The sequence below is a fragment of the Ambystoma mexicanum genome, chromosome 10 (assembly GCF_040938575.1).
Source record: "Ambystoma mexicanum isolate Mex_15411 chromosome 10, UKY_AmexF1_1, whole genome shotgun sequence".
Lineage (NCBI taxonomy): Eukaryota > Metazoa > Chordata > Amphibia > Caudata > Ambystomatidae > Ambystoma > Ambystoma mexicanum.
In genome coordinates this window covers 280,883,977-280,897,543 of record NC_090932.1, presented here as the reverse complement: position 1 = coordinate 280,897,543, position 13,567 = coordinate 280,883,977, and positions in this window count along the sequence as shown.

The following is a 13,567-nucleotide window of genomic DNA, read 5'->3' as shown; positions in this document are numbered from 1 at the left end:
CTCTATCCAGTTGCAAAGTCGATGTGGTTGAGTTTCGAAACTTCTTTGCAGCTCACATAGAAATGTATAAAATGGTTCATGTCGGCTCATGCAGGACACAAGTTAAGAGGAAATCTGAAATGTGTGAACTCTATCTCACAACTATTCACCCCACCCAAACAAATGCTGCTCACTTTTCACTTCTCGCCAATACACAAACATTTGCAACTTATCATTCCTGATAAAATATCAGATAATGTTAAACTCAGGACTCAAGTAGTTAAAAAAAGAATAGGGGGGACTATGACGTACGCAATGGGAAGTGAAATGACAGGAACTGAAAGTATCCATGCACATTTGTTTCAGTTTGTCTTTTCCAACTGAAAAAAGTGCACATTGCATATAAACATTTGCCAAAAGAAAGATTTTCCTGTATTGTTGCAGGCTAGGCATAAAAGATGAGCACCTTTTATGTCTAAGAATCTGTAACAAAACATGCCCTAAAGAGCAGATTACAATATAAGATATTTTCCAGCTGTGTGATAGCAATTTGTCTGGTCTAATTCTATTCAGTTTTGCATAACTGAAGTCTATATTTGCCTTTTGAGTTCATGTTGCATTGTATTCAAATGAGAATGTCAAATTATTCGGCAAGAGCCGAATAGCAAGAAACTATTCGGCCGGAGCCGAATATCTTTATTTCAGCCGGAATTCGGCCAAATACTTACTCGAAGCCGATGTTCGGTACACCCCTAATTTTTAAGAACAAGGCGTACTTTTATATTTTTTGCATTATTTAATCCAAGAAGATTTCTACCAAGTGGTGCCCACTCATTATTCTCTTTACTTATAGGGCAAATGACATCACCAACTTGTCATGATTCCTGCAAAAGGGATTGGCTGGTTTTCTTCTACCCACCCCCCACCTGTGTTCTAATAGGACAAAGAGATGAGGGGTGTGAGTTAGGACAGCTTTGGGAGGAGAAAGCTTTGTCATCCCAAACTGACAACATTTTGGACCAGAAGACATTACACCCACTTGGAAAACAAGCATGTCACAGTCAACATGTACTTGTTTCCTCTAGAGGAGCAAATCACTGCCTGATGAAATCGACTTGCAAATCCGACCAAGGCAGTTTCATTCCCCTTTTCTGCAGGGGAGCTCTGTGTGTGAGACAACGTGGCTGAAACTGAGAACACACGAGACACCCCTTCAAGTATAGGTCGAGATCCTGACCCATGTGTGGCCAGTATGTGACCTCTTGCAAGATTTCAAAAGTTGTATGAAACCCCCTATGACCAGCAGTGACCTTGTCACAGGAGTGACTTAACATCAGGCTTTGGATTCAGCTAGGTACCAACCTCTGGTCACATCCAGATATGGATCTATGTACCAACAAACCGTCTTGGATTCAGAACATTTTGGAAAACTTCATCAACACCCGAAGAGCCTCTTTCCTGATGTAATCAGATTCTGTCAGAGGAAAAGTCACAGAGTGTTCAATATGTTGATAACATTCCCCAATAATTGGGTCCCCTTTTTGTGCCATGATCAAATAAGCATCTGGTGTTTCTTTACTCCACTGGGCAGTTGAGAGTTCATTTTGGGCTTCTGTTTGGGACCTGGTGACAGCAGCAACCTTGATTTCCCAAAATAGGGATTCAGTTTCTATGAGATCCCCGTGGATGGCTCCTGGTTTTGGCCAACTGGTCAGCCAAGTCATTACCAGTTTTGTCTGATCCCACTATTTTTGAGTGATCGCTGATATTTTTCCAATGGATGGTCATTTCATTAGAGGTGACCAGATCATCAATTGCTTGGAGTTGGTGTTGTATGGCAGTGAGGATAGCTTGATGTACTGCCATTAACTCTGCCACCTGACTACTTCAGGGACCTATTTTGTACCCGGCAGAGGGATCTAGGCCATCATTCACCCAGGCATTCCGAACACCAGCTACTAGTTATTTTTCCACATGATTATCAACATGGTAGGAGCACCCATCCAGATAAACTGTAGGTATCCCTTGGCATGTGCCTTCCTCACAGACTTTGTGTGGGAAAGTAAGGTATGCCTCCATATTGTTTTTGATCTTTAGACTTTTGTCCTCGAGACAGTTTTCTTGAGTATAGTCATGCAAGTCAGCCAAATGTTGCGGTAGGGGACTCTTCTTGTTTTGGCCACATCTGACCTCCACAGGAAAGCCTTGCATGGATAGAATCCAGGAAGTAATTCTGGAAATGCTCACATTCCCTGTTCAAATTCGATCACTTTGGAGATATTACAAGGCCTGCTGAGTCTCGACAATGATGTGCTCCCCTGGATGAACGGGTGGTAATTCTTCAATGCCCGCACCGTTGCCAGGAGTGCCTTTTTGCAATCGTTGAACTTTTCATCCATAGAGGACAAAGTCTTCCTCGCGTACGACATTACTTTGTTTACCTTGTCATATTTGTGGTATAATACTGACATTAAGCAAGTATTTGAGAACCGTGTTTCGAAGAAGAATTCCTTGTTCTTTATGGGATACGCCAAACAAGGTGCTTGAGAAAGGCTTCTCTTTAGTTGTTTTACTGCTTCGAATAGTTCTGGAACCCACTCCCAATTGACCCTGGCCTTTAATAAATGAACTAAGGGTCATGTGACCTCTGCATAGTCCTCTATGAACTTTCTTCAATAATTAGTGAGTCCAAGAAGGCTTTGTAGTTCTCGCAGAGCAGTAGGGTCTTTTAATTTCAATAATGCTTCCACCTTTTTCGCCTGGGGACTGAGACCCTGAGGGATGATTCCATGCCCTAAGAAGTTCATGCAGGTCTTACACCACTGTGCCTTCTGAAAGGACAGTTTTTCTCCAGCTTTCGGCAACTGGGTCAGAACATAGCGTATTCCAGCAATGTGTTCCTCCACAGTTGAGCTCTTGATTAAGACGTATCTACATAGGCTATATTTTCCCTTTCACCCAAGTCGGGCATGTCCTTATGTAGGAAGATATTACATTTGTTGCCAGAGTTTAGTTATCCAAAGGGGGTTTGGGTCCACATGTAGTGTTGCCCCCCGAAGGTAAAGGCAAGCTTGTACTGGTCTTCCCTACTCACGGGTACTGTCCAGTAACCGTTGGTCACGTCAATGGCGGTATATACCTTTGACCCTTGGATCTGGGCCAGTCCCTGATCGATGTAGAGAAGGGGACATTTTGACATGTGGACCCATTTTTTTAACTCCCTAAGGTCTGCGCAAAGTCTCCATTGGCCATTGGGTTTGAGTATCTCCAGTACCGGGTTGTTAAGGGTAATGTGGACTGGACAAATTATCCCACAGGATTCTAAGTTTTTAATAATCTCAGTGAGTTACTCCATGACACGAGAGGTATTGCTTCGCAAATACTGGAGCCATGTCAGGGTCAGTAGGTATGGAGGTTGAATGTATCTCTGTGCGCCCACGGTTGTATGAATCCACAAGACCTAGAGTGAGAGGATGGAGCCTGGGTAACACCACATGTGGAGAGAGAGGTGGTGGAGAGAAAGGACCCAAGTTGTACCTGGGAGGGTCGGTCCAGGAGGAAGGAGGTCAACCACTCCAGGGCCTGAACCGTGATGCTCAGGTTCTTGCAGAGTAGATTGATCAGGTTGGTGTGATTGACTGTGTCAAAAGCAGAGGAAAGGTCAAGGAGGATGAGGACAGAAGGTATCAGGTAATAATGTCCCCATTCATAATAGGCCTCATTACGAGGTTGCTGGTCCGATAACAACGGTACCAGTATGCTTGCCAGTACCGTTGTTACCGGACCGGCAAACTCTGAGCTGTGCTCGCGGGTGCCTTTCATTCCACCAGGTCTGCTCTGGCAGAATGAAAGGCACCTGCAAGCACAGCAAGCATGTAGCACCGGCACCGTTATAAACGGTGCCGGTGCTACAGGCATCCCCATTCCCATTGATCTCTATGTGGCTGAAATGGGAAAGGGGATATACCGACACCTACAAATGTGCAATTACCAGGTCCAGCGGGGCCGGAATACCGCGGTAATTGCCCATTTGTGGGTGCCGGATTTTCAAGCCGGTGGAGGTAGCCTTGCCAGTAAAACTGGCACGCCTTCCTCCAACCTCGTAATGAGGCCCAATGTCCCCATATATAATGTTGACGGGAAAAGCCATTGGCAACATTATATATGGTGACATTATATATGGGACGAGTTGCAGGGATGTCTCTTGCTCCCAATAAAAAAAAACAAATAAGGGGGGGTGTCCCCCGCATATTCAATGCAATAATGTCTATGTAATAAACAGCGACATTTTTATCAGGGGACATTTTTGCGGGGACATTATTACATGGAACCGGACAGAAGGCTGGAGTCAAAATTAGAGAGCAGATCATTACGGTGTTCAGGAAAGCAGTTTATGTGCCTCTTGCTGCTCTGAAGCAGACTGATGCCATGGAGACAACCAACCGATTCAATGTGGAGAGTAAGCTGGGAGATGTACAGCTTTTCCAGGAATTTGCCCAGGAAATGAGTGACAGAGATCGGGCGTTAGTTAGCCGAACAGTTAGGGTTGGCAGAAAGCTTTTTTTAGCAGGGGGTGCACAAGGAAGTGCTTGAGGAGTGAGGAAAATTATCCAGTGGTGAAAGAGTGATTGCAGAAATCGGCCTTTGCTGGAGCAGGGGTGTCAATGTGGTCCTTGATGTCCTGGAAGACCAGGGGAGCACCTGTCTGGATGACGCTTTCATAGATCGGACTTGTCTAGATAGAAACATTGTCAGGTGTTGTCATACAGAAAGAGAAGAAAGGAGGATGAGATGGAGAAGCGGCTAGAGGTGGGGTGAGAGAGGTAGAGGGAGTGGAAGTCCACAGTTGAGCTCTTGATTAAGACATCATCTACATAGTCTATGTTTTCCCTTTCACCCATGTCGGGCATGGTCTTATATAGGAAGATATTACATTTGTTGCCAGAGTTTAGCTATACAAAGGGGGTTCATGTCCACATGTAGTGTTGCCCCCCCGAAGGTAAAGGCAGGCTTGTATTGGTCTTCCCTACTCACGGGTACTGTCCAGTAACCGTTGGTCACGTCAATGGCGGTTTACACCTTTGACCCTTAGATCTGGGCCAGTCCCTGATCGATGTAGGAAAGGGGACATCTGGACAAGTGGACACATTTTTTAACTCCCTAAGGTCTGCGCAAAGTCTCCATTGGCCATTGGGTTTGAGTATCCCCAGTAGCGGGTTGTTAAAGGTAATGTGGACTGGACAAATTATTCCACGGGATTCTAAGTTTTTAATAATCTCAGTGAGTTACTCCATAGACACGAGAGGCAACTGGTATTGCTTCACAAATACTGGAGCCATCTCAGGGTCAGTAGGTATGGACGTTGCATGTATCTCAGTGCGCCCACGGTCGTACGAATCCAAAGCAAAACTTGTAACGCTCACCTGATTCCCGTAGAGGCGCCGGTCTTGACTGGGCGTATACCGTATCTGCAAAGGTGATGTGTAACACACGGCTGGCTCTTTGGGCTGGACCTCTGTGCACTGTATGTCTGACTTGAAGGGTAAGATGTCTGCAGATAGAAAAATGGGATTAAGGAACTGGGTTATTGAATGTCTCTCTCCTCTTCCCTTTCTCTTCTCCTGTAGAACCCCAAAGGTTAACGCTCTCACCTTAGGTAAGTGAACGCCGTGCTCTCCATCTGCCTCGGGGCAGGGTGCTGTAACCAGTTTCTTCACTGGATAAGGGGAGCAGGCCTCTTGACTTCAGAGGACTGCTGTCCGTCGTTCACTGCACGAACGGTAAGTTTCGAGTAATTCTAATGTCTTTAAAGTCTTTAGTAATGATGTTTCTTGTTTTGCAGGGTTCCGGCGATGGCGGATGACGGGCTGAAGTGAGTTGAAGATGGAGCCCGTGTGATGAATAGAAGCGCCTGGAAGCACGTAAGTAAGCGCTTGTTGCCTGCTTCACGATGCGCTCTAACTGTCTTTTTATTTTGCAGGTACAAGTTCGGAGCGGCTGCAGGGTGCCGGAATATCCACTGGGTTAGATGTGGAAAGGAGTAATGGCACGTGAGTATTAAAGTTCCCCAATGTCTTTAAACGCACCTTGTTTTGTCTTTCAGATGCGGGATGCAGCGCCGAAGGCCTCCGGAGCGTGCGAAGAGTTGGTAAGCTTTTGTCTTTCAGATGCCGGAATGCAGAGTGAAGACCTCCGGAGCGCACGAAGAGTAGGTAAGCCTTTGTCTTTCAGATGCCGGAATGCAGCGCGAGGCGTTGGTGACAGCCGATGGACCAGGTAAGTGAAGAGCTGTCACTGAAGCCCGTAATGCTAACCTGTTCTTTCTTGTCTTTATAGGTGTTGCTGAAGACTGGATTCAGGATGGTAAGCCTTTTTCCTTAGGCCCAGGATCAGATGCAGAAGACACGATGAGCGTTCTGCTGCAGAGGATGCAGAATAACGCAAAGCAAGATTCATCCATCGGGTGTGGTTTAAATAGCCTCCTGTAGTGCTTAGGTGTCTCCTTCCACAGCCACGCCTAGGTAAGAAAAGAGTTCCTGCTTTCCAGAAGAGTTCCAGTGTTCTGAATCTAGGGAGTGGCTCCTGCCCCACCCAACAGGAAAAGTAGTTCCAAACAGAAGAGGATCAGAGGCTCAACTGGCAGGCAAGTAAGCAGCATGGTCTGCTGCAGGTAAGTCCACCCAAGCATTATGAGCCCGGCGCTTCCAGCGCTGGGACTGGGCATATTTATGAGCCTGGTGCCACTGGCGCCAGGACTGGGTCCAAAAGGTCCCAATTGGGACTGGTTGGCACTCGGAACCTGGGTTATGGATCTGCTTCCAAGGGAGTTGGGAAAACCCTGACCTTTTGGAAGCAGAGATCATGACAAAACTATCCTGAAAATCCCAAAACACCTGTTTCAACTTCTGCTTTTGCTCCTCGGTCTCACAGGCATCAGCGAGATTGATTCGTTCTTCGACCATCTGCTTAAAGTGTCACAATGGTTGGTTATATCCTCTTCTTCAAAAGAGGACTCCGTCTCTCCCATCTCTCCTTCTTCCTCACCTCTACTTTTCCACCTGAGTGCCGGCTTTTTTTCTCCCTTTGGGCCGAATCTCTCCTTTTTTTTATGTAAATATGGGCGCCCACGGAAGGACGCCACAGTGTCACCTTATAGGTGGGCTGTGGGCAATCCTTCGTGGTAGCCAGATGTGCAGAAAAAGCCAGAGGCACAAAAAACCCCTTCGGACTCTCCAAGGAAAGTCAATGGTGATACTGAGTTCTGGTTTCCCCTGGAGCACAATCCACGTGAGGAGTCTGGAGGACGAGGACAGACAAAGAGACGATGAAACTGGAGTGCAGTGGCACAACGTGAGATATCAGCAGAAAACCCGAGACAGCTACGGAGTTTGGTACCCCGATGAGTAAACAGCACAAATGGATCAAGAGGAAGCAATCTAGGGGCAGGCAAAGGTCCGGTACACGGGTAAGTAGAACGATACCAAAGGTTTAGCTGAGACAATCCAAGGGCAGGCCAAATTCGGTACACTGGTGAACAGAAACACATAAACGGAAAAGAAAAGGAAAAGAAAGGAGGAAAAAGAGCCAGTAAAGATCCAGAGACAGAACGTGAACGGGAAGGGGACGGGAGACGGAAAACGCAAGAGAGCAGGCAATGTAGGCAGAAGGGAGGAACAAGGAAGAAAAGTAGACAGAAGCAAGGGAAGGTCGGCTGGCAGAAACAATGCTGGAAGGTAGTACGAGGGAGCGAAGGCAAGAGCAAGCGGCAGAAAACCTAAGGAAGTTGCAACTTGTCCGAGAGCCGGAAGTGGTGGATAATAACAACCGGCGCCGGACGCGAAGCAACAGATAAACTAGACCTGCACACGACGCTGCGAAGTACGTGATGGAACTTTCAATGGCGGATATCGGTTCCACACACGCCATCTCCCCCAGGTCGTGACATAAAGCCTGGAAAGACCATGGGTATGGCAATTTCGGCGGTAGGTCCAAATTATTTGTGAATCGATTGAGAATGTTACTGCCTAAGTAAAAGGCAGAGGGTACATCTCGCACAACCCAACAATTATGTTCTATCATTTTGTCCCCAATGGACATTTTTAGCAAGCACATGCTAGGCAGGAGATGGTTGGAATTTGGCGTTTGCAGGCCCGTTTCCCACTTATCAATCAACATAAATGTGGGAATGGTCTGACCTTTTAGGGGTTTCCTGACTAATTCTTCGCTGATGAAGCTTCTTCCGTTATTCAGGCATACTGTGGTGAAAACAGGCTCTCCCCTCATTTATCCAAATGGGGGAAAACAGCTGTTCACCCTTTTTCTGTATGTTGGTCAAACTTTGAGCTGGTTTTTCATAATCTTTTATCATGGGATTTGGGTTTTCTTGTATTTGTGGATTGGTATACAATTTCAGAGTATTTCCTTCCAATGTGGAATACCACTTAAAAGTGGGAGCAAAGCTAATTTTCAAAAATGGAGAAGGGTTCCCATCACCAGTTTGTTCTCCTACCTAGATGACAGTGATGTCTGGGACTTGATTGTTCCTAAAGTGAAATTCTATTTGGTCTGACCGTTGTTCAATCATGTGGCATGTGCCATTTAAATTCACATAATTTGTACTTTGTTTTAACTTGATTGGCCGGTTAGTCTGCGGACCTTGTTCACGCAAGCAATCAGGGGTGAAAAACTCAATAGGAGTTAATTCCCTAGTAGACAAGGTGTGCCCTCTGGATTGACGACTATCATCAGGTGTTTCACCCTATGTCGCCCAATTTTGATCTCCAGATCCGCAGTCGCTTCGATGGAAATATCATTTCCATCGAAGTTTGCAGTTGTCCAGGAAGAGGTGAGGGGGGAATTTGGTGACTCTCCCCCCTTCCTGAATTCATTTGGTGAATGGCCTTTTTAGACAGGAGGATGGCTTGGGATCCATTATCCACCAGTGCTGATAATGCACATTGACCCTGTACCTTGAGGGAGGCATAACATCTCCCTTCTCTCTCTTCAAGGGGACAAAGTAAATATGCATTTTGTGCCAGCTTGGCAGTAAATCTTTTACTTTGAACTTCGACACTGTGTGATCGTGGACAGTTGTTTGTGTTGGACTCTGGGAATCTGTAAAAAAGATTTTGCAAACAGCAACAAAACGGCTGGCGAAGTCCCCTTTTCACCCTGATTCTTTGCTATCCCCCTTTTCCTGGAGGCAGTGGCCTGAACCTGTTTGGGGGAGGATTCCTCATTGCATTTAGGGTCATCTGGGTAAAATTGTTGGGGTTTAAGAATGTGTTACTCTGGGTCAGTCTCCATACTTACCCAGTCTAAATCAGGGTCTTTTGGGACCCATTTATCCTTGGGAGGGACCCCTCCATCCCTAAAAGAGAAGATCCCTGAATCCTCCAGAGATTTGTCCCCTTCAAACGAGATGATGAAGACTTCCTCCACAAAGTGGGTTCGCTGTTGCTCTTGATTTCTCCTACTTTCCCTCTGTTCTCTAGGTTCTAGCTTTTCGGGGGTAGGAGATTTGTGTTCAGGTTCAGAGGTTTCCAGAGGTTTTGCTATGGTGAACAAAAGGAAGCTTACTCTAGGGTTTTGCATCTCCCTTCCCCCCGGTTCCCCTGCTCTGGAACCTGTTGGTTGTCGGGGGTTTCTTCCCATCATTGCTCCGGGGCACCAGACCCGGTGTTGAGCTTTTCTGGTCAGCAATTTCTATTTGAGGGGTCCCAATGAGAAGGATCTCCATCTTACTTACATTAAGGCAGAGATCGTTGGAGACTCACCAATCTGGAATCACGGATAGACAGTCAGGAATGAGCAAGAGAGGAGAGGAGGCTGAGGGAAGCCTGAAAGAGAGCTGAGTATCATCCACATAGCACTGAAAGTTAGAGGAGAAGTCTGTGATCAGGTGGGCCAGAGGGGCCAAGTAGACATTAAAGAGCCAGAGTGAGAGGATGGAGCCCTGGGTAACCCCACATGTGGAGAGAGAGGTGGTGGAGAGAAAGGACCCAAATTGTACCTGGGAGGGTTGGTCCAGGAGGAAGGAGGTCAACCACTCCAGGGCCTGATCCAAGATGCCCAGGTTCTTGAAGAGTCGTTTGATCAGGTTGGTGTGATTGACTGTGTCAAAAGCAGAGGAAAGGTCGAGGAGGATGAGGACACAAGGTATCAGGTAATAATGTCCCCATTCATAATGAGCCTCATTACGAGGTTGCTGGACTGGTGACAACGGTACCAGTATGCTTGCTGGTACCATTGTTGAGTTGTGCTTGCGGGTGCCTTTCATTCCACCAGGTCTGCCCCGGTGCAATGAAAGGCACCTGCAAGCACAGCAAGGATGTAGCACCTGCACCGTTATAAACGTTGCCGGTGCTACAGGCATCCCCCTTCCCATTGAGACCTATGTGGCTGAAATGGGAAAGGGGGTATACCGACACCCATGAAAGGGCACTTACAAGGTCCGGCGGGGCCAGAATACCCCAGTAATTGCCCATTTGCGGGTGCCAGATTTTCATGCCGGTATGGAGGTAGCCTTGCCAGTAAAACCGGCACGGCTTCCTCCAACCTCGTAATGAGGCCCAATGTCCCCATACATAATGTCGCTGGGAAAAGCCATTGGTGCATTATATATGGTGACATTATGTATGGGGACGAGTTGCAGGGATGTTTCTTTCTCCCAATTAAAAAAAAACAATAAAGGGGGTGTCCCCCACATATTCAATGCAATAATATCTATGTAAAAACCGGCAACATTTTTGTCAGGGGAAATTTTTGCAGGGACACTATTACATGGAACCAGACAGATGGCTGGAGTCAAGATCAGAGAACAGATCTTCACGGTGTTCAGGACAGCAGTTTCTGTGCCTCTGGCTGCTCTGAAGCAGACTGATGCCATGGAGTCAACCAACTGATTCATTGTGGAGAGTAAGCTGGGAGATGTACAGCTTTTCCAGGAATTTGCCCAGGAAAGGAGTGATAGAGATTGGGTGTTAGTTTGCCCAACAGTTAGGGTTGGCAGAAGGCTTTTTTAGGAGGGGGTGCACAAGGGAGTGCTTGAGGAGTGAGGAAAATTATCCAGTGGTGAAAGAGTGATTGCAGAAATCGGCCAAGGCTGGAGCAATGGTGTCAATGTGGTCCTTGATGCTCTGGAAGAGCAGGGGAGCACCTGTCTGGACGACGCTTTCATAGATCGGACTTGTCTAGAAACATTGTCAGGTGTTGTCATAGAAAAAGAGGAGATAGGAGGAAGAGATGGAGAAGCGGCCAGAGGGGGGCTGAGAGAGGTAGAGGGAGTGGAAGAGGAGAGCGCGGACATGATGTCCTGGGTTTTAATGGTGAAGTGAGAAGCCAGAGCCATACAGAGGACAAGGGAGGGAACAGGAGAGGTAGAGATTGCAGCAGGATTTGCCAGCTCCTTGCAGGTTTTAAAGCGTTTGGTCGTATTGTTAGAGGCCACAGAGATGCAGGTTTGGATGTGGACTCTCTTCTTGGACAGGACAGAGAGTCTGTATTACCTTTGGAGCAGTCGGCAGGCCAGTTTGTCAGAGTGCCCGGAGCCCACCACTTCCTCTCAGCCACCCTGCACTTGCGTTTCAGGGCAGCGAGGCCAGAGTTATACCAAGAGTTGCACTTGGAGGTAGGCTTCAGACGGATTCTCATGACAGGGGCAAGGATGTTAAGAGTATTGGGGAATGCACTTCGCAGCATTTTCAATGCATTTTGTTAATTATTTGCTGCCCAGCAATCAACTTGATTTTAGCTAAAGGTTTGTATCTGCTGTGGCAACATCATACGAACTGTATTAGCATTGGTTCATATCTATTGAAGCTATTCATTGGTCGAATGCTAAAATGAGTGTTCCCTGTCTCTGGGGATTTGCCACAGGATACTTGCCTTGCTCTCATAGATTTGAGTTCGTATTGGTAGAGTGCTGATCATGCTTCCTGTTCAGTGTCCTTTATTGACACAGACAACAAATCACTGGAGAAGATCATGGTTTCTTCACTTTTCTTTTCTATGTAATTTTTGCTAGTGCAAGTCGGAGCCGGTTTCTTTCCTGAGATACCAACCGAAAGCAATCTTAGATGCCTATTCTCACTAACGCACTGCACATATCCAGTGCTCCCTACACCATCTGCCACTCTTGATCCAGGTCTTTGCTGAGTGGCCTTTCCTGTTTGAGGTTCTTTGGAGATTGACTTGTGACAACACTTTAAATCAAGCTATGTATGAGGTAAGTAGGGCATAAAGTAAACATTGATCAGAGTTTACCCTAATGAGAGGCACTAGTCGTGGATGTCCCTGCTCCTCTTTCCACTCACCATCTAACCCCTCATATGGGAGTTTCTCTCTGACAAGGGCATGCAGATTTTTTCCAGGAACACTTTGCTTTCCTCCTATGCAGACCACTGGCACCTTTACTTGGGAAATGTGTAAACTAATCTTCCGGGCATTACGAACATTGGGGAGCTGCCAGACCGACATAGATATAAACCAAGAAAAATCTGAACTCCTCAATTTTACACATGCCATAACGAGGACAGGATTTGATGTGGGTTTCAGATAGAAAGAAGCCATGTTGCAGTACCCCATGGAGACTTTTCCATGGGCAGCCACACTCTGATTTGAAAGAACTATAATAGGAGGTTTTTGAAACAAATGTATAACGTTGGATAGAGTTACTGCTATCAAGGATAGTGAGCCTCCCCTCAAATAGATGGATATCACCCCCCAAACTTTATATTTCAAAATGCCTCAGTACATTTGGGGCGTTATTCTGTTCCCTGCACTTTTTTGGTGCTAATGGAATCTCGACCAGTTTTACCACACCACCACATTACAATTTTGGAGGTTAAGTGAGGTTAGCTTCAACATACTAGCTCCAAAATTGGAGGATACATAACATTAGAATTACCACTCACAGTAAATCCTCCAAAACCCAATGTACACTTACGCACTACAAAAAAGAGACTAACTCTGCTCTTACCCCACTAGTATCGCAAATGTATGGGACTGATTGGCAGTAAAATAAACTAGATTGGCAGTACTGCCAATCTCTGAATTAGGTCCAATCTGCTGTGAGATTTGTCCTTTGTCGTGGTCCCTCTTCAAATGAAACATGATGGTCAGATAGGCATGGCAACATTTTTCTTAGTGCTTACTTCCCTGCTTTTGTACAGACAAGGGGCAGCACAAGTAACCACTGTGAACCTGCAGCACGATTCCCACACCCAGCAAACCAGACACCCTGTCATTTCTGGTGGAGTGAGGCACCCTCTCTCTGGAGACCTCTATGATATGCCATCATAATGTGGTGCTCTCCTGCTCCCTATGCGCTTTCAGTTCTCTATTGTAGCACCACCCGTAGGCAAGAACAAATAGAAGCCCCAACTTGCTCTATCCCTATGATTTCATGTTTTGTGTCCTCAGGTTCCATGTACAAGAGGAGGTAAACTCCCTCTCCCTCTATGTGTTATAGCCTAAATATATATATAATTCTGTAAGGATATCTGTGCAATGGAGACTGGGTTTGAGCACAACCATCCTTACCCTGCAAAACGTGTCCTTGGCCTCAAGCCAAGGGACCGTATCTCCC